We start from the raw sequence: 21,442 nt of genomic DNA on the forward strand, positions 1-21,442 counted from the left end.
TTCTATATGCGGCCCAATGCAGAGAATTACCTGACTTTGAGCAACTTTCAAAATTCAGTTAAAATTATGTGTTGTTTTTGAACTGATCTGAACCAAGCTGTGTTATAAATTTCCTAAATGAGTTAGAATAAATCCAATTATGGCAATCAAAAGCAATTGTAGTTTTTGCATGACGTGACGGTTTTTGTGCAGTACCTTGAGACGACCTTTGCTGTGAATTGGACCTTATAGATAAGCGGATCTGAAGAACGTTGCTCAGTATCAGTAGCAGTTGGTGAAGTCACCATCTTATCTGTGCTGCGTGTTAATCTGCTTCAGATTTTGTGTTCGTCAATGGTCTATATCTGAAAACATATATTTGAGGTCACCCTCAACTTGCTCCAAGCCCCGCCCACACCAACAGTAAAGTGAGTTGATGAATGACTACCCAAAGTGCAGAGTGACGCAAACTTGAATCACTGTGTTTTTATCTTTGAACGCCCTTCCCCTACACTCTCTGAGGCCTACAAGTAAACTCTGCATTGGTTAAAGATTACCTTCCATATTTAAGACCTGGTGGTCATATTAACAAACTGCGGCAATGGTTCCTAGACTCCTGCTAGTTTCATGCCTATCTTCACTGACAGAGTAACAGAGGTGGGCTGCTGCAGTCTTCCCACCACTGCAACGAGGTCCTCCTGTCTCAACACATCACTTCACCCACCTCATTTGTGCTCGCTCCCTCCCTCGCTCCCACAACACCTCAGGCATTTGACTGCACTGTAACGCTGGTATCAGGAAAAAGGAAGAGGTTAGTTAAACGTGCTCTCCAAAATCTACAAGTCGGTGACACAAATGTAAGGTATGGATGCCTGTAGACGTGTGGTTGTATAGCAGAGGAACACAAAAGCTCAGTTGGACTGAGTAAGAGCTGCAAAAGAAAGGGAGGAGGAGATCGAGAGACAAAATGAAAGAGATAAAGCTCACTGAGCACTCAGATATTACATTTAACCCCTTGCTAATCTTCTTAGTCCTGCAGCTGGCTGCGCTGGACATGATCAGATCATCGTAGCAGTGGTGTAGACGGCGAAAACCTTTTGGGAAAATGACCCAAGTAGAGAGCAGGGATTCTTTTCCCATCATTTGAATCCCATCTTTGTTTACTAATAAATTTGTCAGTCTGATTCTTTTTAAAAGACATTATACCATGGTCCGGGTGAATATTCGATTCTGATTGGCTGCTGGGTGTGCGTTAAAACCTGATAACCGCACGGTGAAAAAAGAAGTTCCGGTCACCTAGCTTAAATGTTTTGTATCACTGCGCCTTCTTTAAAACAACCTTTTGCTTCATCATTTAGACAAAAGAAAGCAGTAAGAGGGGAACTTTCTCTCTGAACTGATGCTATATTCAACTGATCGGGACGATTGGCAAATATATATCGCCGAATCTTGACTGCAGCGACGGTGCGGCGCGACGCGGACTATTTGTTACGTGATGCGGTGATTTTTGTGAGAAAACCGATCCAAATCGGAAAAAAACAAGAATTAAGGACTAAAAACTGGTTAATATGTATTGCTTTTGTAAGTGACCATGGTATAAGCGGGTTAATGGCCTTCAAAGTGTGCATTATTACTTTTTAACGCACTTCGCATCGGACGGTTCAGGCTTCCACGGCGTGCATTAAAAAGTAATAATGCACACTTCGTCGGCCATTTACCCTTACTTATAGAGTCCATCCATCCATCCATCCATCCATCCATCCATCCATCCATCCATCCATCCATCCATCCATCCATCCATCCATCCATCTATCCAGCGATGCTCTGCAGAAACTTCCTGGTGCTCCCAGTCCACCTTATAGATTGCTCGTCAATTAATGTCATCCTTTTGAGGTGTGTTGGATGAGAAATCGTAAACCATGTTGATGGCTTGTAAAAGCATCTTATTTTGAAGCTGACGAATAACACAAAAATGTGGAAAAAAAGGAAATAGATACTGATCAATGGACTGCACTTACACTAATGGTTGCAGCAAGTGTCTTTAGAATTGGTAAATCATACTTAACATAATTCAGTGGTTATGTGGAAGATATTTCAAATAATCAACTATTGATCTCAGTTAAGTAATCAAAACCAGTACGAACACGATGAAGCTTACCTGTCCAGGATGTCCCCTGTCTTCGCCCGCAAATGGCCGGGATTGGCTCCAGCAGCCCCGTTTGACCCAGAAAGGGAACAAACGGATTGGAAGATGAGAATACTTGACATCCACTGTATTTGTATACTATTGTCAGAGATCCATGAAATTATTTATGAACAGTAGAAATCACTACAAGAGAGTGAAACAAGTCAATGCAAACAAAAAGACAAACTTAGAACACAAAAATGACGTAATTAGGCTGCAGATGTCTGTTTGTAGGGCAGTGTTTAGCACCGCCGCCTCACGGTGAGAAGGCCCTGGTTCAAATCCCAGCGGGGTTCTTTCTGAATGGAGTTTTTACTTTCTCTTTGTGTGTTTGGGCGGTTTTCTCTGGGCACTTCAGCTTCCTTCTACAGTCGAAAAACATGCTTCATTGGTGAATTGATGACTCTAAATTGCCTGAAGCTCTACATGGGAGTAAGTGGTTGTTGAGTGGCCCTGCAACACAATAGTGACGTGTTCAGAGTGTACGCTGGCTTGGCCCAACAGGAGCTGGATTGGCACCACCAATCTTGTGACCCCAGAAGAGATTCATCTTTACGTGAATTTGGTTTTTAGCAGTTCCAAATTTTGGGTTGGTTGAGACTTACACAGTTTATGTGTATTTTATGTAGTTCATACGCAATTATGACCTAAATCTTACGTAATTGTGTGTGATTTTTCCAAAATGCTTTCCTTGACCCTTCCACGTATTTCTATGTATGTTTAATGGACTTTTCATGCATCTACCACTGATGTATAACTTATATTGTGCATACTGTGCACATATCACTTTAAAATTACATGACTGATGAACAAATCAATCAATAAAGAAAGCGTAATAATCATACACGGGTCATGTTCTATGTTGATTTATGTGCTTTTTTGTGTGGTTTATTCGTACTTCTGTGGTTTCATTGTGGTTCATTCGCAATAAATCTGTGAAAATTTCACAAAAAGACCACAACTTTTTCTCACATATATTCACGTATGACCAATTTTCATCAGTGCAATGTGCACAAAATGTGACATGGCCTTTACATCCAATGTCTTGGTCAAAAAGAGGTCATTCAAGAAGAAATAAATGTCATGCTATGTTCACACTGAGCATGTGACGCATGTTCAAGAATGCGCTCAAAGTGTGTTTTTGAACATGTGTTTTGCATGTGGTGTAAATACTGGACAAACAGGTTGGATATTCTTCCCCTTTTTTTAAATTTTTTCTTTACTGTTCACTAGCCCATGTCCATCAATTACCATTGGAAGAGGCTTGGTGTGAAATTTCAAAGGGGGACAAATCTTTCGAATCTGGTCCAGACTCCAGAATCTTGCTCCTTTCACAGCTTTAGTTCAAAAATAATTCCAGCCAGGCACAAACCACAATTAATAATTTCTCCTCCAGGATCAATTTCCAACAATTTGGCACTTCCGTCAATTAAAGGAGATGCTATCCATATGTCGTTATTCAATCTGAGTCCCTGATTGGTCAAAGTTTGATCTGGTTTAACTTGCATTGCATGTTTAATGACTGTACACCCAAAAATTGTCTTTAAAGTCCCCCTATGACAATACAAAAAAAATGTTCCCAGTGGTATTTTAATTAATTAACCAAAACCCCACAACCTAAATGTCTTAGGTTATGGGACATCACAACGGCTCATTAATTCAAACCCAGCGACTTTTCAACAGTTTGATTGACAGCAATTTAAAAGGAGTAGTACTCAGAAATGCAAAAAAGGAAATTTTTTATGACATTTGTTCTCTTTTATGAGAAAAATGCCACAGGTACATGACAAAAACTCAAAAAACAGGTTTTTCATCAGAGGGGGACTTTAAAATGTGCATAGCCACACGTGAACACGCGAGTTTTGAACGTGGAAACCCAAAATACATTTATGCGAGTTTACACAGATTTTTTATTGAAAGTGATTAATTGAACGCGCGTTTCCAAGAGGGGTGTGAATGTGGCTTTATATGCATCTTTTTTTAGAAAAGGGAGGCGTGTCAATTTATCCAACTAAACATTGCTTCTGTTGGTTGTTATTACAGGTTTGTCAATCTGTTCTCCTGGAGAAATTTAACATACCTGTTGTTCCCGATTTTTCATTTATTTAGGATGTTATTTTACTGTTTATTGGCGCCTTTTTCTCCCTTTCTTCTGAAAAGCACTCCTGCATAGCTTACAGTTAGTTCAATTATTTTAACCAGTTAATGAATTAGTCTAAGGAATAACAGAACTGTGTCGCAGCACACATGACTCCCAACAACTAAGGGAATACACAGGTCAAGGTTTGACGAGACAATTTTTTCTTTCTTTTTAATTTAACCTTTATTTACCCAGGAATTGTCCCATTGAGATTAGGAATCTCTTTTTCAAGGGAGTTCTGGCTACAAGCACGATTTTTGATCAAATGAGGGTGAGGAGTTGGAGGAGCTGGCAAACCAAAGGCGCTGCCTAATCTGCCATAAACCTGTTGGTAGAAAATAAATGTAAAGATTAAAGCTAGCAGCCTAAGTAAATTTAAGATTGAACCAGGGACAGAAAAGTTACCAGCATACAACAAACATTGTTTTAAAGTTGTCGTCATGCATTACTGGTCACGGCCTGGGTAACTTGTCAGGAAGTCCAAGCGGGGGGGGGTATAAATACTGTTTGTTTGGCTGCTGGCTGTAGCTTTCCCATGATAGAAAGTCATCTAAAATAAAACAGAGAAGACAGAGTGATTACCTCGTCCTCTGAACTGGCATATGCAACAACATGACACATGAAGTGTTCAGGCTTCTCCTGCGGTGTCTAACCGATTTGGTGTCTGCAGCATTAATAACATCTTGGAAAACAGATTTTTTTTTTTTTTACTCTATTTGTTATTCAGTCCGTGCATTGTTTTCACCTAGCCTGAGTTTTGCAAAACGAACATCTGAGTCTTGAATCTTCACAGCTGTGATCATTTTCTTGTGCTTGTTTCTGACTTAATCCCCTTCAGCCACTGCAACTGTGGGTCTTGATATCTCTGACGTTAAGTCTAGAGGCTTCTTACAGCGGAAAATAATGAAAGATCAAGCAGAAAAGGCGCTCAATGAAGAGCGTTAAAGAATAAAAATTAATTAAAAAGAAATGGCACATGAAATACTTTTATTATTTAGACTGCATTAGACACACTGACCAGAGGGGGGAGGTGAACTCACTTAACATTTCTGTTGCTAATCATGGCTCTTCTAAGGCAGGTTTTAGTGGTTTAAACGCTGCAGTTATTTAAAATATTCTCTCAGTAGTACATGAACCAGGCATTAAAGGACATTGTTAAATGTCACTTACCACCTTTAGCCTTCAGAACATCGACATTTATGTTTTTGCCATTTCAAAAATCTTTTAGTATGACCCAGTGTTGTTTTTCATGTTTGATTCTATCAAGGAGGAAAAATAAAAGAGTATTTTACAGGCTTTTTACAGGTTTAAGTATCCGGTACCTCAATAAAAGAATTTACCCACGTTATAAATGTGTTTTCATATAAAAAAAACATATACAACACAAAGTTTGCTCAGAAATTTAAAAAATAAATCAAAGAATGATTGACACATTCAACAGCCGTCCTAAGATTCCGCCTGATCATAAATGGGCATATTTGCACTTAAACATACAGTGCATAAAATCATAAAATCATCATTAAACATGATGATTGTCAGAGTTGGATACATCGTTCAAAAGGAATCAGGAAGAAGCTTAGTCATATAATCCCACCCATCTCTATGAAATAAAAAAGGCAAAAGATGTTTTAGTATAAAGATGTCTTACCCTGTTTAAAATATGAGAAAAAAGGTCAAGTTTTATGGAAAACTTTAATGGAAAATGGAAATCTATGTTCATGTTTATATGATCTATGAATCTAAAAAGTATGTGTTAAATTACACTGTGGGGTTTAGAGCGTCACTTACATGCTAAAGACCATGTAATAATATAATACAACATCAGCAGCATTGCTAACCTACGATTATAAAGGATTTCCTGCAAAATTAGGAATAAATAGACAAAATTGATTAAAAAAAATATGAAGAAATTGAAAAAGCCTACTAAAATGAAATAAAATTTTTCTAATTTCAATTAAACATTGTAGTTTAAATGTGTTTTCCCAACATAAGAAGCTACCCAGCTGCTTGAACTGCAGGTAAAAGCTGAGGCCGGAGTTTCGTAAAGCTGCACCTCCATGTTTAAAATGTTTGTCTGTTTTTCCATCACATGTCTGTTTTTATTGACTGAAGCTCTACAATAACCCCATCCTCAGCAATTCCCCTATAATATAATACGTTGAGGATATTTGATAAGACCCATATTGTTAGAGAGACTCAAAACTTGTTGATTAGGCATTTACAGTGAAATACATCTCTCTGGTACTTAGGGATACTTGGGGATTTTGATACTTTGGGTATTTGAACTGGGTGTTTGGATCCACAACATGTTTTAGGTTTTGAAAACACAAAAAGAGAGCATTATGTTGCATTAAAAACAATGTTATATAATTAGGATAGCTCAAAAATCTCTTTCAGCTGGGTTGATCTTTGAGGGGTTCTTTTGAACGGCCAATGTTCCAAAATGCAGGTTATGCTAGTTACCACAGTAAGTTTAAGGCTAAGGAAGCGGATTACCTCCGCTTTTGGTTCCAAAAATGGAGGTATGTTTCAGGGGATGTCAAGTTGCCATAGCAACTCATGCTCTGAACATAACCTGGTCTGGAGCAGGTTTAATTGAAGGTTAGTTTGTTTTCAGAGAGGTGAAGCAGCATGGCGTGTCCATTTGAAGATGATTTAGTGCATGAAGAAGCTTAGATAATACTTTTTCCACCGTGAAAGGATGATAAGACCACATATGGATGTTGTAGAGATAAACTTTTTTACTTTGATCTAACTTAATTATTTGCTTCAGTTAAGATAAATCAATTCTTTTTAGTTAAGTCAGTTTAAAAATAACTCGTAGTTTTCAGACAGTCATTTTACTTTCATTCAAATTAATTCAATTAACTAGGTGTAACTTTGGTGCTGCTGTTAGATTGCTAACGCAAGGAATTGTGGGATACCATTCCCTTTGCTTGTCTGGACGGATTTGGGTTTAAGTGTGGGTTTTTGTGGGTTTAATTCTTTCTGCACCATGAGTGAGAGGGAGGGAGAGGAAGATGAGATTATTTCGTTTCATATTGCAAATCCACATTGATCGTTAATTTTAATGTTATAAAAATGAGAATATCTTATACACATGAGAGTTCAAGAAGTACAATAAATTAAGATGGAAAAACATTTGATTGAATTGGAGAAATATGACATTTACTTAGATAAATATGTAAATTTTAATTGTAAAAATAATTATTGAGTTGGATAGACGCCAGAGATTAGGTTGAATAAATTTAACTCAATTATTTGTTACCAATTTAAGTAATTCATTTAAGTTGGATAAGTTACATATATGCGTCACAATGAAAATAGAAATGAGATAGAAACCCATGCGTTTACTTTGTCTGTTCTTTTCCTCCAAGCAGAAACTCTTTCTTTTGCGGATGCAGCCGTATTACTTTTTTGATGGACGTATAATCTTCATACACTGTCAATAAAATCTCAGACTCCGTCTCACTGGAGTATAGCGCTCTCTTTTTTTCTCCACGCGTTTCCATGGTGACTCCGGTATTCGGCGATCCATTGAGATTGCTTTACGCTAACTCATGTCCGGTCTTTTGGAACCAACATACCCAGAGTAAGCAAGTTCAGGCGGATTTCAGCCAGAGTTCAGGGTTAAAGTCAGGGTAGTTTAAAAATGGTTGCTGGAATACCCCCCTGAAGTCACAGTGCCACATCGTCAACTCCAACAGGCAGCTAATGTCTGCTGGGGGAAAGAAAAAAAAAGAGTACTTCTGTTGAAAGCACTGTAAAAAATAGAGACAGACACAATATGTAAATAAAGAGCAGCAAACATGACCTAACCCGGTGTTACTTTGCTGCTGGAGGGACAGCAAGGACCCACACATTTAATGGTAGATGACACATTGCTGACCTGCAACAACACACTGCAGGAAGGATTCGGAGTCCTCAAGCTTGTTTGCGCATTTGTTTAGTTAAAATATTTTAGTGTTTTTGAACTAAAATATGTTCTGCCTCCATAAATTTGTAATTCGGTGATAGGCATTGTAATAGCGTTAACTTTATGAGGAAACAAGCATTTTTAACAGCAACCGGTTGTGATTGTATTGTCATTGCCTCTTTAGTGTGTCCCAAGACCTTGAGCGCACAGTTGGGCTTTGACAGGCTGTGACTGCAGTCCAGTCCTGCTTGCTCAGTGGATGATCCTTCATTTCCTCTTTAATCCACAGGCTTCTCCACGTGTTCTCATTGAAGGAGTACCAAGGGATTGACCTACATACCTGCTTACTCTTACTGACCTGTCACTGCTGTGGCGTGCTTTAAGCTGGCACACTACTGAGACATGTGCTTGGTCACAACTCCAGCTGCTCACTTGGAGGTCCGAAAGTGCAAATCATTCAAGCTGCGCATCATAGAAGCTCACACAGGGATGTAAAGCAATCTGATATACCAAAAGCCATCTTCGTTCAACTGTGAAGGCCTTTGCAGCGGATAAACACTTTTCTATACCTGTTTTTGATCAGATTGTGTGCACGATAAAATCCCCTGGAGCTGACATGTTCATAATTTCTTTGTAGCGCACTCCTGCACACATGGCGGTTAATAATTCACTCTGGCCCCACGCTCCTCTGACCTTCACTTGTTACAAATTAATGATGACCTGTCATGCTTCATTAATCTCTGTGACACAGGGAAGTAAAACTAACATTGTGTGATGATTTCTGCTTTTGTTTACATCCTTATTGTTGTTGCTTGGAAGGTCGACATGCTTTCTTTTTGTCAAAGGGGATCTTATTCCAGGAAAACTCTTCTTGATGCAGACACAAGTTGAATTTTCTGAGCAGAAGAGACAGAGTTTGACATTTTGAAGTCAGTCCGTGCGTTGTGTCCGATGCACGGTTGTGTTTCTGCAAATGTTTTATTTTGTCATCCATACTGTCATGCTTCCAGCTCTCCGCTTTTTTTCTTGGCACCGAAATCCCATTTATAATTTACCTTGTTACACACATCCAATGTTATGTATTGTCCCCTGCTGGCATTTTATCCCCCCGCACGGTGCAGCACTGAAGCATTTTAACATTGCATCAGTGAAAGGCTTCCTCAAGCAAGAGAAAGGACATCCCCTTCTTATTTGACAATGAGCCCCCAAAATACTTGGTCTCAGTCAGGTCTGTGACTGCAGTTAATGACAGCTGACATTTCTGGCTCACAGCTTGTTGTCGGGTCTTGGCAGAGACACCATGTGGAGGACTGACTTTTGCTGTGAGATGACTGACAGTAAGAAGGCGGTTCTGACTCTTGCCTGTACCAGGAGCTGTACACAGATGTGTTCTTACACGTTCTAGACAACTGTCAAACCCACATGGGGGGGCATGTCACTCTCAACTCCAGCTAGGGAGGGAGGACAAGTTAACACGAGCATTTTTCAGGTGTAAATCCTTTTGCGTCAAATATTGATTAGGAAGGCTGCACTGGTTAGAGAGAATGAGTGTGCACTATTTTGCTTTTCAGGTCTACTCAGTGTTGGGGTGTGTGGGTGTGTACATTCCCATAGCATTTAAAATCCTTCCATCACTCATTTTCTCTCTGGCGCCCTCCATTGGTGAAAAATAATACAGATTTCTATCAAATTTGAACCTTGCCAGCTGTGGACTCTCTGCCTTGTTGGTTCAAAGCTATAAAGCATTCTTTTCCTGTTTTTCTTTCTTTATTCTAGTATCTTCCACCAGTTTTGCCGCTTAACTCCTTCAACAATTGTTCAGCTACAATTGTTCAAATGTTCAGCTCTTTCAGTTTTTTCCAGCTATGACTTTTAGTCCTTCAAATCCTTGAACTCTTCTAGATATTCCGGGATTGTTGCCTACATTAAAAAACATGAGAATCGTTGGTGCAGATGCTCGCTGGTTCGAGACCCGGCTCTGGCATTTTTTGCAAACATATTTTTATTTTTTATTTTGCTGTTTTCACTTTATTTATGGTCAACTTTGATCACTTCTTTCTTTCTTTTTTTTATTTATTACCCAGTAAGTTTCATTTTCATTCAGCAACATAGCATCAACCCTGCATTTTCTTCTGGAAATGCAGCTCCTTCTAGTTGAAGTTTAATTTCTGCATTTTATTAAAATGCAGAAATTAAAAATTGTCCAACACCAGTGCAAACAGTTAGGGGCTCTAAGCTGATCCCTGATGTAACTCCACCTCCACCTTGAACTCCTCTGTCACCCCTACAACACACCTCCCCACTGTCTGACAGCCCTCATATATGTCCTGCACAGCTCTATCATACTTCTCTGTCACTCCAGACTTCTTCATACAATACCACAGTTCCTCTCTGAACACCCTGTCATAAGCTTTCTCCAGATCAGAGACACAGTGTATGTCTCTCTGACCTACACTGATCATCTCTGATCATCAACATCCTCAAAGCAAATATTGCATGTAGTGCTCTTTCTTAGCATGAAACCATACTCCTGCTTCCAAATGTTTACTTCTGCTCTAAGTCTAGCTTCACCTAGAATAGAATAGGTCTTTAATAATCCCTGAGGAAATGTACTACTCTTTCCTATAACTTCATTGTATGGCTCATCAGCTTTATTCCTCTGCAGTTGCAACCTCAAGCTCAACCACAACCACAACCTTTACCTTCACCTTGTACTGTGTCCACCTTCCTTCTCTGCATTATGGCTACGTTCACACTGCAAGCTGAAACGACCCAATTATGATTTTTTTGCCCCTATGCGACCTGTATCTGATCTTTTCATGACAGTCTGAACCACACAGATCCGATCTTTTCAAATGCGACCCAGGCCACTTGGGTATGTGGTCCTGAATCCGATAAGTATCCGATCTTTTGAAATGCCACCTCTGTCTGAACGGCCAGGCCACATGTACCCGACCCGTACGTCATTGATACGCTACAAACGTCATCGTTTTTGCGTTGAAGTAGGCGGAACGAGATCATAAACATTAACCATGGCGGACGATGCTGCTGAGACCAGTCAGTGGAAGGAAAGCCAGGTTAGCGATTTGATTCATATTTGGGGTGACAGCTCTATTCAGGCCAAACTCAAAGGGCTCTCATCGCAACCGGGCGGTTTTTAAAAACATTCCAGCGAAATGGCCGAGCTTGGTGTTGAACCTTCCCCGCGATGACTTTTTTCCCTTTCCGACCGTGGTCAGAAGCGCGGGGGAGACCGGCTTCTCCAGGGCCGAAGACGGATCCTCCTTTGGGGTTCACTTCCCCATTCGGACCCTCAGATTCTCGAGAGCGGGTTAATAAAGAGTCAACTATAGCATTTATTCTGGGGGAAACCTTCTTTTATTACCGTTCTCCTTCCTCCTTAACACACAACATGAATGCGCGCCCCCACTGCCCCCTCATTCTCTACCTCGCTGCACGCGCTCTCTCCTGTCTCTTACACACACACACACGCACGCGGCCCCAGCACATACACACTCCCATTCCACAACGGTGGGTACAAACGATCCTGTCTCCATTGCCTTCTTAAAATAAGAAAAATGTGTTTGTACTGGCTCCTTTTTGAAAACAAATTTAATTATGCAAAAGGAGTTCCACTGTTGACAACACTGTTGTTGACATCCATTGTTAACGTTAGCTACTTCCGCAAACAACGAGTGACGTCGTTCACCGTTGAGTACTCTTCTGCGCATGCAGGTCACTTCTGGGTCATTTCACTGTCACACAGGAAATCACAAAAGTTCACATTTAATTGGAAATGTGAACGGCCTTGCAAAAAAATTGGATTTTTCAAAAAATCGGAATTGAGCATTTAGCCCTGCAGTGTGAACGTATCCTATGTCAACAAACTCTCTTCTTTTTCCTGTCATAGTTCCACCATCCAAAGTCCCTACACTCAGTCCAACTCTCATGATTTTCCTCCTCTCTCTGTTCCTTCAAACGCGCCTTCCTCCTCTCCTTCTTCGACCAACATTAGGCCAATTTTCCCCGGCACCCTGTGGGTGAAGAGCACTAATGGCGGTGGTTGTTAACCTGGGCCTTGACCGATATGGATATTATAGGTCTCAGTCACATATTTGGTTTGACAAAGATTTTATTTCATATATCCTTCTTGACCCAACCCTCTGTATTTATCCGGGCTTGGGCCCCCTCATGGCTTCAAAAATGGAGCTATGTAGGGCTGTAAAACCATTTTTATTCCATTCTGTCTGTCTGTAGCTAATAGAAATTTGTAAACATTTTAAATATATTCTAATTCCAAATATACAAAGATTTCTGTCACTCAAAGACTTTCCGAATGTATTAACAGCAGTCAATGTTTAACTTGTGCACCATGCACTATATTTAACTGTTTAATGATATATACCTGTACTGTAATCTATTTTATAAAACTCTGACGTGCTTGTAATGTGTGTGAAGATCAATCTGATACATGATAAATCTTATATACATCTATTTTCCCTTTTATCCTTCAGAAAATAAAAATGCTCTAACTTTCTTTGTGAGTAGTTTTAATAAAGTCATTTTGGTAAATCAAAAGCCTCTGATCATTCTGTTATCTGTGTGATCAGCGGCGTTAAAAGGGTCTTCCTCTAGTCCAGGAGTCGGCATCCTGGGGCCAGTGTGCCACAGTTGGCACGTGGAGGGAAAGACAGTGGCACATGGAGGTGTGACAAAAATAAACATTTGAACTGTCATCTGTTTGTATTTTTGGGATTTGAAAAAATGAAATCGGGTTTGAGTGACAATCTCACCTCACAGTGAGTTTTTTTCCTCTATGGTGTCATAAGGAAATGGTCCATTCACGCAGTACTGTTAATGTGACCCCGCCCACCTAAGTAAATACTGCCACTTATCTGCGTCATGAATAATGACGCAGTCCAATTGCAGAAAATGTATATTGCTATAATTAGCAAACTAACAAATTAAAACATTTAATTTTACATGAAATTAAGGCACCATCACAAAATTGACTTACATTAAGTTGCTCTGTTTCATAATGTAGCAAAAGATGAATAAGCTAAAAGCATAAGCTTTTTGTTAATGTTAGTGGTTATGAAGTTCTTGGAAATAAATGATCATATTTTGTTCTTTTGCATCCATTCCTATTGCTGTAGGTATGACGTACCACATATGCAGAACGTTTGGTTTCAAACAAACATAGTTGCAATACTTTTTCAACTTTGACCTATTTTCCTAGTGCAATATTGTTCTAAAAGCACTTTTTAATGCCACTATATGCCAAAATATGTTTAAAAAAGCTGTTTGTGAATTCAAGAAAATGTCAGATGTTTTTGCATTTCTTTGTATAAGAGTTAAAGTTAACTTAAAGGCACTTAAAGTCCCATACCCAGGTGTGTAAAATTTGTTCTCTGCATTTGACCCATCCCCCTGGGGGAGCAGTGAGCTGCAGATACAGGAACCATTTGGTGGTCTTGTCCAGTTTGACTCAGAGCCACGGTGCACTTCTTGATTCGTCTCAGTTAATAACAGAGCTGACTGTAATGTACTCCATGGGTGATTTTGCAGGAAAATCTCTTACTGATCTCCTCGACTTCCTTCCTCAGAAAAATCTGAGTGAATCATGAAGCAGCCGTACAGATTTGTGTGTTTGGTGATGACCATCCCGTGTCCACTGCGTCTGTCAAGCGGACATTTTGGGCTCTAAAGTGAATTCAAACCTTCGCAGAAACACAACTGGCCTTGATGGAACAGAAAAGGACTTCTGGTTGGAACTGAAAACCATAATCGACATGACAGGGTGATGGAACTGTTCTTGAAAAAAGAGAGGAGGATAGATTTTATCTTTAAATAATCCGATTTTTTGATAAGTGAAACGATAAATATCATAATAAATAATTTTCATATTTATTTGGTTATTTTCAAGGTTTTTTGCTGGCTGCAGTTGCAAAACGAGATTTGTTTACAGTTTTGTTTACTTAGTTTATTTAGAAGCATTTATTGAGGCTGCAGGAATTTTCAATATGCAATGCAAAGCTGGTTTCTGCATCTTAAAGTGGTTAATGAGGGGTTGAGAGATTCAGAAGTAGCTCTACTGAAAGCCCAGGTGTGTAATGCACGGCCCGCCACTGTTAAAAATGGATATGCAGTTAAAAATGTGTTTCTTCAATAAATAACCATAGTTCAGTCATGGTACCTAGAATAAAACTGTGGTTATGGCAATCCTTTCCAAAAATCTTGGATAACTTCTTTTCTGAAGGTATGAGGAGTAGGTATGTACAACATGAATACACAAAAATGTTAAAATGCGTCTAGCATGCCTTTTTAATGTTAAGAACAAACCTCCCACTCTGTGGAATTCTCTAAAAACACGCAGAGATTTGTGTTCAGGAAACTTTATAAATATGTGTCAGAGCCGTTTCAGTGCCAGGGAGGTTGAACAAACGGGTCTACTTTTGCTTTTTGATGCTCTGCCTCATCCACACTGTAAAGAAAAGTCCCTGTCGTAAACAAACTGAGAGCAATGCTCAGAATGTGATGTGGTGACGGCTGACCTGCAGTTTGTGACATTCAAAATGTAAGGTTTCGATTTGGAACTAATTTATTTCAAGTAATAAAGACAAAACAATAACGAACAAACAAACAAAAACTATGCTTTGCAGAAATAAAAATTATTAGAATAATAAATAAAGTTGGGTGGTGGGAAAGCACACATTTGTTATTTATGAAGTCTAGTCTTCTGAAATTTGAAGACTTAATAGAACAACAAACTCTGTTATGTATGTTTAAAGTTAAAAATAGAGCACTGCCAAAGAGTTTACTTAAGGTTTTTGTTTTTAGTTCTGATGATTTGAATCATAGGAGGAGATTTGATTTCAAGTTCGCAGTTGTTCGCATCACTTTCAAACAAATGTTTTTTTCTTTTATTGGTGTTAAACTCTGGAAAGATTTGAAGGGTTATACACATATTTTCCAATTAAAAAATGTATGTAAATGTGTAGGTAAACCAAATTGGAAGGTTATGTTAAAGGTTATTCATTTCACGTTGCTTCTTTTTTTTCTTTGTTTGTATCATTGTATTGATTGTGAATGACCAATAGCGGGGCCATCTAAACATTGTGTATTTTAAGGTATACAAATGTCTTGATTTAGCAGGAGCTGAAATAAAATAAGAACATTGCCCTTCTGACGGCTCCCTTTCATTCATGAAGTTGAAGGATTGTGTTGAATTTGTGTTTCTGATGCTTTACGAAAGGAAAAAGATCACATACACTGTCAGGGTTCTGACTTTTTCCTTAATAAAGAGAAGAACCACACAGGAGATAAGAACTTTTGCTAGACTTCTGCAGAAGGAGAATCGGTCTGTGACAGCACGAACTGTCACAGAGGAGTTCTGCCTTTTCCAGTGTATCCAGTCTGGTTTTATTGGTGGCCGGGGTTGATAACATAAAAGTAGGTAATTCAATCAAGCAGTACAGGAACATCATATTCATGTATAATCAGAACTTTTCAGGTCATTGTTTTCTTACTAAAAGATAGAACTGAGACAATCTAGACACATTGAATCTAGGAAATGTGTTTTTCAAAAATATTTTTTCAATTGCTTAAAAAGAGTGGGAGGAAACAAAGTTTTTAAAAAATATTTCCAAATATAATAATGAGTCTTTGTAAAAAAGGTAACGCTCTTGATAAATAAATCTTGGGATAAGACAGCACATGAATGTATCACAGTCTCACGGTGAAAAAAGCCTGCTTCAATGTCCACAGGATCAATGTCAAAGAACACAACTTACTGTCTGAACATAACCTGCTCCGGGGCAGGTTATGTTCAGAGAGTAAGTTGCCATGGTAACTCCATACCTCGGAGATAACCGCCGGTTTTGGAACCGAAAGTGAAGGATGTCAATAAACTTAGCCTTAAACTTAGCCAAGTATGTAACACCCTGCCATCTGGAACATAACTCTGTACTTCAACAAAGTAGCCTAAAAAAAAACCAAAAAAACAATGGGGCAAAAAGTCAACAGCAACGTTTGAACATTTTATTTGGAAAGAAACAAGCCAAAAACATGTTTTGTCCTTTTTATAATAAGAGAACTTCAGTTTCCACCATGTTCATTGGAGGCTTAGTTTTCAAAACACATTGGAAGACTGTCTGAGAAACACAAAGCCTCAGTCCTTCATAGTGATGTGATTTGCCTCCCAAATGTGTGGGTGGAGGTGGGAAGTACCGCCCACATGGCTTACTGCTGTACACCACTCTACATGAATAATTTGCTACATCCAGGCTCCTCTCTGCCTCTCAACCACTTGCAGCCATGTTTTGCTTATTCAGGTGCAAAAGAGGGGAGTTGGGTAGCACCAACACGGCACAACAACAAAACAAAAAAAAATGGCTTAAAAAAGACATTTGTTTTTTTTATAAGGTAAAAGTTACAGTTTTATGCTTCCTGTCTGGAAATCCTACTGTATTTGTGTACACGAGAGCAGAGTATGCCTCTGAAGCCTGTAAAACTATCTGCATCACTGACGGTCTTCTGCAGTCGTCTGCACTGGCTCTACAAACACGCACAGACGCTGGTCAGAAAAGAACTGGCACAGATGGCGAGTTTCTAAAAGTGCTGCACCTGTTTATATAAAGCTTCTCAGTAGAGCACTTGAGAGGTATGAAAACAAATCTCTCTGTTTGCCATGCCAGTAACTGCATCCGCACCGGATGGTCTCAGATGAAACAATCCCTGAAGGATCCTGGCCTAACAAAAAACATTTTCATCTTTAATGGAGAGACGCCAGCAGGAAGTATGGGTTTTAAATAAAGCCATACTTTTTTTTCTTGCTAGGTTAGTGCATATGACAAGTTAACTGAATTATGGGAAGAAATTCAATTCGACCCTTCTGAATAGTTGAAAACATTGGATTTTTATTGTATTTCCTCTGATGGTTAAAAATAAGTTTGTTTTGAAAATTGCTGCATACAATGCAGGTTTTCACACAATTCATGATCCAAATGGCATCATTGCTCAGAGAGGGGGTTGCATAATTTATCACTAATGTTGCATAAGTGCTGTAATTGCATTTTTATGATGGCTGCAGTCGCTGGGTCACTGCCACAGGAACTTGATGTGTGGCGTCATGACAGTTTTAAGCAGGATTTTCTTCTAAAAACACTGACTGAACATGAGGAATATGAACACAATTCTGCTCTCTGGAGAAAGAAAATAGACTTCTAACGAGAAAAAACACCCACATAAAGATGTTCAATGTCTTTATATGAATTATTATTTACTTTTGATCCATATCTTGTCTTTTTTCAGTTGTGGCATTCATGTGCATTTTAATGGACATTATTTTCTCTACCACTGTCTTTATCGTTCACTTTTTGTTCATTCTTTTTTTATTTGTTCCTCTTCATCTTGCTCATTCTCTCCAGGAAACTGTGAGCTCTTGTCTGCTGCCACCCACATCAGCGTACACTTCATCAGTCTTTGCCCATGATTTAAAGCTTTCCTGTCAGATTAGCAAAAGTAATCTGACTGTTACACATGGAGTTCAACCTTTTTATGGCCACAGACCAGAAAAAGAGGCAAAGAGGCCTTCAGTGTAGTTTCTGTTTTCTAGTATTTGTCTGACAAATGCTGCAAGGAATAAACATATATCTAAGTCAATGCTGAGAATGCTGCTATGCCATGTTTGTGCTAACCCTCTTTATTTATTCATCTATTGTATTAATATGTAAAATTTATCTTTCTGACACTGCTAATGTCTTGTAGCAACTGATGTGCTGTTAAAGTCGTTCCTTTTTGTATTGTTATTCTGCTATTGTACTTACTATTACCATGTTCAACTGCGCTTTGACGTAAATATCTGACCAGGTAACCACAGTTCAGCAGCTTGGTCCAATCAGATGTGAATGTTGGGCGGCTGTGGTGCAGTGGTAGGGCGGTCAACCTCTTATTGTTTTATTGAATGTTTGATTCCCACTTTGCCCACCCGCCCATGTGTCGACGAGTCCTTGGGCAAGTCACTGAACCCCATCTCGCCTCTGGTGGAAGGTTAGCACCACGGTTCAGCAGCGAAGCTGCCACCGGTGTGTGAATGGGACTGTGACTGTAAAGCGCTTTGGGCTTTTAAAAAGGGGTAGAAACCACTAGATAAGTATACACCATTTACCATTTATGGTCTTCTGGAGTTCAATCAAAATATCAGAAGGAAGACAGGATTTCAAATAATTCAAACATTTTTTAAGCTGAAAAAATAATAGCTAATAGCAATTGACTAGTAAATATTTTGCAGCTTTCCTGATGCTGGATTTGTGACTTTTTCTGTAGACTGTGGCTCTTTGAGTTATACAATCAGAAAATTTTGTTTTCACACTTTTTTTTATCCCACTACAGGGGATTACACGATGTTTTGTTAGTCAGTAATATATGCTATTATTCAAATAAAGAATAAGACAATTTGGACTATACTGCAGGAGGGATCAGGGATCAGTTCCTGTTTGGATTCTAACAAAGTTCATAATGAATTTGGATGGAACAGAATTATAGTTGATGTTTTTTGAAATTTTTTAAGACTACATGAGTGGTGGCCTAGTGGGGGAGTGTTTGCCCTATGGTCTGGTAGGTTCAAATACATGGTTGACTAGTACCAAAGGGGCCCAAAGCCTCCCTGCTTGACATTCAGCATTAAGGGGTTGGGTTAGGGGGTTAAACCACCAAAATGGTTCCTGAGTGCGGCTGAGTCTGCAGCTTACCGCTCCCCCAGGGAACATGTCAAATGCTGAGAATAAATTTCACACACCCAGGTGTTTGACAAATAATGAAACTTTAACTTTAACTGTGTATTGTACTGTGTATATAAACTAGATTTAAAGTCCCATTCCAAATATATTTTTATCAATTGTAAAAGTGTCCCCAGCGGTCTTTTAACAATGATTATGCAGTATTTTTTTTGGCAATATCTGAAAACCTGTGTCGTTTTCTAGAACATAGTTTCTGCAGAGTGGCAGTAGTTCATTAGAAATTCACCTCTGAGTTGGGGGCGCACCTGTTGGCATGGAAGTAAGCCTCCACTGATATCCCATCATCCCTTTTTTTACACTCTCTTCCGCTAGCTTACAGCCCTTCACAACTCCAACCAAACATCACCGGTCCAAGAAATTGACGATCAACATTGGAGCTATACAGGCGGACGTTTCGAGGCAGATGACGAGGAAAATGAAGACGTTAATTCATCTATTTGCCTTCAAGTGGATGCATCAGAATAGAGCAGAACAGGGAGACTTCGGCCCACCCATTTCTGTTGCTGCATCACAACTGAGAGCTTTTTCAAACAGTGGGACTTTATCTGCTCTGATACATCAAAATTTCAACTAAGAAATACGTAGACACTGGCTTAAGTAAGAACATCTACTGAGACGTCCACTGATGAAAAGCATTTTGGTCAACTCAGAAACAGCTGGGAATTCAATCTTCCGTATTGATGATTTTGAAGTGTGACACCAATGAAAGAAATTATTCACTGGTTAGATCAGGGGTGGCTCTGGAGCCGCATGCGTCTCTCAGCCAATAAGCATGCGGCTCTTTATCTCTTATCATATTTGTAAATACTGTTCTTTCACGACCATACGGAGCAATTGAAGTCTTAAATACTCTCCAAAATGTACAGAGCACCCTATGGTACGCACCCTATGGTACGGCCCTAATGTGCTGTTGTGTGACTTCGGTAAAGACGAAGTAGGAGAGGACACCATGAGAACAGTAAGGAGGGAAGTGAGGACATGAAAGAAGACCCCCCCCCCCTCACACACAAAGTACTAAAGTGCAGGTATGTTAATTATGCAGAACAGGGTTTTCTGCCTTCAAAGAGACACGATTATGAAGCACGGTTTAAACTGCAGCTATCAGGAACATGGGAATCGAGCGGCTGAACAGAATCTAACAATGCAATTTAGACTGTTACAAAGAAAACGTTACACATTTAGAATATGTTTTCCCTTGTCCTACTGATGAATGAATCCATGGTTCACAAGTGGAGGAAGCTGGAAAACAAACTCCGACAAGACAAGAAGACGCAGCTGAGTTTCCGCGGAAACAAGACGAGGTTGCCTGTGTTAGAAGATCGACTCGAGCGCAGACACTGGCCGGCGGATTACGGTGAAAGGCTGTCCATCTTCCGCTCCCTTTACTTGGACGCAGCGCTGGGCGAGTTACGCCACAGTTTGTGAAGGGATTGTGGAAGCTTGGACTCACATGTCTGCTTGCACTGTTCTTTGAGCTTTAACAAAAGCCGGCATCATTTTGAGGATCTGCACGGCAACGAGATGGACTTTGACGATGATGAAAGGGAACCTGGCATGTTTGATAGAAATTTATCCCAGCTGTTCATTTCAGAAACAGAAGATGAGGGCTTTGATGGATTTTTAGATGCTGGTTGATGACTGAAAAAATAAAAAATAAATCACAACCAACTCAGTTTTGCTCCTGCTGCCTTTTTAAACGCACACTAGCATGCATGTTTTAGCGGTATGCTTTAAAGATAAATACAGAAAAAAAAAAGCATAACTGAAACTGCGCTCTTTAATCCAGTGCTGTTGTATTGTGGAGAGGAGTGTGTTATTGGAAATAATATGGCTTTAATTGCATGTTTGTGTCTTGGCAGGTCAGTGTGTGGTGTGGCTCTTTGACTATCACAGTTAAAAACTTTGGCTCTTTGTGTCAAACTTGTTTGCCATCCCTGGGTCAGATAATAATCTGCGATCAATGCATTTGTTTGAGTTGTGGAAGTCTGTGGCAACTATGGCTGAATGAGTTCTTACTAAGGCAATGAGAAGCAAATCATTCTCATATGGTATTCTGTAGGCTTTGTAAGAGGTTTAGTGATTTTCACACACTTTCACAGATGCACTACTTTGTATTCACAGTGCACTTTTACTTTGTGTACTCTGTTTGAGAGTGCTTAATGTTGTCAAATGATTAAGTCTTCTCGAAAAGATAAAAGACCCTGTTTAGACAAGCTATAAAATATTTCTTCAGGTTTGGTTTTTGCAGCATACTATGTCAGCACTGAGCACTTTTTATTTATTCATGTTTTTAAAATCTTCCACCTGTCAACCATTATTACATCAGTCAAGTAAACCATTAATAAAGGCTAAATACAAAAAATATAAAAACACCAATATTTTTCACATCGAATATTTTGTAGGTCTATTTTAATTTATTAAGT

General features: G+C 39.3%; 1 protein-coding gene across 2 annotated transcripts in view; it reads left to right on the forward strand.

Annotated features, from left to right (window-relative positions):
- Positions 1 to 21,442, forward strand: part of LOC101156568 (protein bassoon) — an 87,231-nt gene that overhangs the window by 43,517 nt on the left and 22,272 nt on the right. The gene's annotated exons all lie outside the window — the stretch shown is intronic.

Source organism: Oryzias latipes, chromosome 5 (assembly GCF_002234675.1).
Source record: "Oryzias latipes chromosome 5, ASM223467v1".
NCBI lineage: Eukaryota > Metazoa > Chordata > Actinopteri > Beloniformes > Adrianichthyidae > Oryzias > Oryzias latipes.